The 5015-nt window shown below is 45.3% G+C and overlaps 1 long non-coding RNA gene across 1 annotated transcript; it reads left to right on the top strand.

Annotated features, from left to right (window-relative positions):
- Nucleotides 1–6: 6 nt before the first annotated feature.
- Nucleotides 7–3746, top strand: LOC106149932. Its single transcript, XR_001236428.1, has 2 exons — nt 7–2339; nt 2579–3746. It is a non-coding gene; the product is annotated as an uncharacterized LOC106149932 (long non-coding RNA).
- The last annotated feature ends 1269 nt before the right edge of the window (nt 3747–5015 follow it).

Genomic DNA, 5015 nt, shown 5'->3' with positions numbered 1-5015 from the left:
CCGCGGCTCCCCGCGCGGCCTGTGGCCAGAAACGGTTTTCGCTTGTGTGCTGTGCTACGTATGCATAAGATTACTGCTCTAATCACTGGAAGTGTACAGTGCAGGAGCGCTGAGGGCGTTCATCCAGCCTACTCACCTCCGCACCGTCTGATAGCGCTCCTTCCCCACCTGTTCTAGCTCTTGGCAACCTTTGTGCTACTTTCTGTCTCTCTAAATTTGCACACGCCACTCTCTCGTACGAGTGGCAGGGCACACTATTTGTGCTTCTATTCCTGCTTTATTTTACTTAGCACATCTTCAACGTTTATCCGTGTTGGAGCAGTATCAGAATTTAATTCCTTTTTATGGCTGATTAATAGACTATTATACGTGTGTACTATATTTTGTTTCTTTATTCATCTGTGGATCGAAGCTTAGATTTCTTCCACCTTCTGCCTAATACAAATAATGCGGCTGTGAACATGGGTACGCAAACACCTGTTCAAATTCTTGCCTTCGGTTCTTTTGGATACTTGTACACCCAGAAGTGGAATTACTGGATCTACCGTGTTCCTATTTTTAGTTTTTTGAGTAATCACTATATTTTTTCATATTAGCATTTCACTTTCCCACAAATATTGCACAAAAGTTCCAAATTCTCCATCCCCTCACCAACAATTATTATTTTCGGTTTTTTAAAAGCTAGGGCAGTCATTAGTAGCCATTTAATGAGTATCAAGTTTTTTCTCACTGTGGTTTGATTTGCATTTTCCTAATGCCTACTGATACTGAGGATCTTTTCTTGTGTTTATGGATGATTGTATCACTTCTTTAGAGAAATGTCTATTCAAGTATTTTGCTCAATTCTTAATCAGGTTGTGTTATTGTTGTTGTTGAGTTTTAGGGGTTCTTTATTATTCTGGATATAAGTCTTTTACCAGATACACAATTTGCAAGTATTTCCCCATTCTGTTTCCTTTTAACTCTGCTGACCACATCTACAAGAGTTTACATAAGTTGTCATGTAAACTTATACATGTGGATTATGTATATTGGATGAGAGCTACCTAACACTCCTTTTCTAAATCTCTTCCTGCTCAATAGCTATAGAAACCTCTGTTGTCTCCAACCAAGAACCCAGGCTAACACATTCAGTAAAGATCATTACATTATATTCAGTAATTTTTCCTCACAAGGTAGTGTTTTCTGAGAAAATCTTGATTTTAATCATGACTTTTCTACATTTATTGCCCATAATCTTCCAATATCTATAAAACTGACTTACTAAAATTTATATATCACAAGGAAGGATACAATTGCAATTGTATTTTGATAAAAAGGAGTCAAAATTTAGACACAAAAAGATAAGACTCTGAGTGAGAAATCATAACTGAAAGAGCACAATTAATTACAAGAACTTTATTCCTGATGCTTGATTTTATTGCAACCCAATGAGAAAGTAAGACATAGCTGAGAAAAGACCCAGGAATCTAAATTCCTAGCATAGACATCCTAAGTTTCTCGTGAACGGAAGGCTGTTTATCATGGGAGCAATTGTTGGTCAAAGCTCACTGGACAGAAAGGGAAAGAGGTCGTAATTCAGAACTCTAATCTCAGTTACTCCACACTCACGCTGAGTAAATTACTTCATTCAGAGCCATCCTATTTCTCCCAGCCAATGATTACACTCTTAAAAAAAACAAACCACTCAAAGCAGAATGTTTCCTTTATTGTTATTTATGCTTGCTTTCCCACGCAGCCACTGGGTGACTAATAGTGACCTCATTACAAAAACAAGACTCTGTCCATGAACTCTGCCCAGAAATGTCATTCAGACCCCTCCTTCTTCTTGTATCTGATTTATCTATCATTAGAGATTTCTACTTTTTCTTCCCTTTTTTTCTTTTTTTCTTCCTAATTTAGCACATACTCATCTTTTTAAGAAAAAACAATTCTATTCTGTGTTCAGCACTCCCATTAAAAAATAGTTTTGGTTTTTTCCAATATTACTTCATATGAGAAAAGTTGGGAGAAGAAGTGAAGAAAGCAATTAAAAAGGGAATTGTGAAAAAAAAAAGTCAAACCCTCAAACAAGCCACATGTATATCCTACAAGCTAACAAGCTGATCCTTGGGGACAGTAAAACGAATAAAGAAGCAAGGATAGAAAGCAGGCAGACAAGTACCAAGTGAAAAGCTGAGGCAGGACAGAGTCTCTCTAAGCCCAGCCGCAGAGTGAGAAAGGGGCTCCTTGTGGAGTCCGCAGCGGTGCACGGCGTCTCCCGAGCCACCCCTTCTGCGGGCAGAGAACACCCTGTGCAACCACAGCCCGCCGATGACGAGCAGCGCCGGCTCTGAGAGGTGACTAACTGCCTGCCCCTCATTTTCAGCCTACAGTTAGAAAACTGTGGGTGCAATTATTCGTGTGTGCAATTTCCCAACAACAAATAATTGTGGCTAAACAACTACCTGCATTGTGAAAGGGAAGTATAATCGGACCTCCTTTTAATAAGTTAGTGTTTAAGATGTAAACAAGCATATAATTTGATCTGTACAAAGACACCTATAACTTTTTAAAATTGCACTTCTGTACTCAACAGCTGCTTTCCCTAGCCCATTTGTGGGCCTTGCTGGAGCATCATCGGCAGAGCACCATCATAATTAAAGTGCAAATAAGAAACGCCGCACCACACGGATGAACAAGCCAGGAATCCTGCGGACCTCCTGGGTGCTCACGGCCAAGGGCAGAAGAAGCACAAACAGGATTCAGAAGCTGAGGAGTGCAAATTACTGTATTCTGCTTGAAAGACAAAGAAACCAACCAAGAGCACAGAGCGCTGTGCCTGGCAGACAGAGGACACTCAGCTGCTACTTCCAAGCTGATCCTGGCTTGCATCCCCCCGGCACCTGGCGTTTCCACTGTTTCCCCGAGCTTGCCTGTGGGCTCTTGGTTGAAAATGCTTGCGGGTTTTTCACCATTTATCTTTCTCAGTTCTGTCTCTGATGGCAGAAAACCAACTCAAGGTAGTTTCAGTCAAACAAAATAACTGGTCAGCAGAAGGGAGCTCTTGGCCGACTTCCCTCCTCCATCTCATGGCCAGCCTCCCTCAGGTGGGTGTTCTGTGACACGTGGTATTGTCCATGTGGAAGGCAGTGGAAGCTGCTGACTCTTCAGCCACACTGCTGATGTTTGAATCTGGTCCCACCACCTACCTAGAGAAAATTACTTAAATTCTTTGAGTTTCAGTTTTCTCATCTGCAAAATGGGGGCAATAATAGTAGCTACTGCTCGAGAAGGTAGTTGTAAAGATTAAGTAAGAAAATACACATAAGCAACTCACACATAAAATGCCTGACACATCACATGTGCTCAGCATAAACAGTTCGGGAGAGGAGCCGAATGGCCAAGCCTTCTAGAGCGTTTTCGTCGGGTTCCACGGAAGGTGCTGTCCAGGCATTATCCCCGTTGTCTCACCACAACTCCACGATGTAGGGTCACCTTTACTCTCACTTTGCAGGTGAACAGAAAAAGTTCAGAGAAGCTTGGTGCCGAGGAAGCAAGGGGTGGCGGGGTTTTTCTGGGGAGAACGAAGAGTAAAAACTGTAGGCTGTGCAGGCCAGGTGTTCTGTCACAACTAGCGAACCTGTCGCTGAGAGTGAAAGCGGCAATAGTCAACACGTAAACGAAGCAGCGTAACTGTGCTCCCAGGAAACGTCTGCTACAGGCAGTGACTCTGGAGTTTCATAGAATTGTCATGTGCCACAAAATATCCTTCTTCTTTTGATTTTGTTCCAGTCATTTAAAAATGTTAAAACATTCTGAGTTTAAGAACCACACAAAAATAGGCAGTCGGCTGGATGTAGTCCTTGGACTGCTGCGTGTTGAGCCCCGCTTTGGTGCTTTACCAAGGCCACAAGCTAAAGCTGGTGATCCCAGCGCCAGGGCCAGGGGCGGATCTGTGTGGGATTCCCTCCGTTCGGACTGCTGCGGGGGAGAGAAGGGGTGTGAGGGGCTAGATACGCGAACGAGGGCTCTCTCTAATGGCTAGCAGATATCTTTTGGAGACTTTTTCAGCTCAGTTGTGCTCTAGGGATGATTTCCCCACTGCTCTTACCGGGTCTGCCAGTCCTCTGAGGACAGCAGGAGGCCTGGTGTACAAAATCTCACCAGCGGAGAGGCCTGTGTTCCTCGGGGCGCACCGTGTCCGAAAGAGCACAGCGGGCAAGGCTGGGACCCAGGTGAGCCCCGCCTCTTCGCAGCGCTCTCCCAGCCCCGTCTTCAGCGTCCTGTGTACCTCGCTGTCTGTCCCAAGCTCTGGGACGATAGGCTGCGTGTAGAATTTCAATTTCCAATGTTCGCGCCCCTCCTTGAACCACCAATGCCATGAAGGGGGGTCCACTGTCAGACCCCAGGCTCCAAGGGGACCATAACCAGGAATGATTTCTTAGAGCAGCTGTTGTGCTACTTCTTGGGCCTTTGCAGTTTGGCAGGGGAAAGCTTTAAGCCAGTTGGAATAGGTGCAAACAAGGACCGGGAAGTAGTGGAATCCTCCACATTTGGGAACTTCTGCAAAATCAACTTGAATATCCTCAAATGGTGCTGACCACACTTTCTGGATGCCTGCCAGGGTCCCCAGGCCTACTTTGGGGTTGTCTGTTTTGCCAGGGCAGTCATCTGGGTAATGTAGAAATAAGGCCCAGCAAAACTTTCAGTTTTTCTCTTCTAAGTGGGAGGTCTCCTGAACCGTCGTACCAGCTGGGGCAGGGTGGGGCCACCGCAGCTCGACCCTCTGGGAGCCTGGACCAGCCAGCCAGTCCCTTAGTCTCTCTGCTTGCTTCACCCACCGAACCTCTTCTGGCCGGTACCCTGGCTTCTCAGCTGGCTCCCAGGGAGCAGTGCAAGAGTACAGTGTCTGGTCTCACACTGGTGGCCTCAGCCTCACCGCCAGCCTTGTCATTGCCCAGTTGCTCCTCAGATTTTCCCTCCTGGTGCCCTTTGCAATGGACAATAGTGACTTTTCTGGAGCCCGAACTGCT

This window comes from Chinchilla lanigera, unplaced genomic scaffold (assembly GCF_000276665.1).
Source record: "Chinchilla lanigera isolate Chin_1 unplaced genomic scaffold, ChiLan1.0 scaffold00057, whole genome shotgun sequence".
NCBI classification, from domain to species: domain Eukaryota; kingdom Metazoa; phylum Chordata; class Mammalia; order Rodentia; family Chinchillidae; genus Chinchilla; species Chinchilla lanigera.
This window is presented reverse-complemented; position numbering and strand designations above follow the sequence as displayed.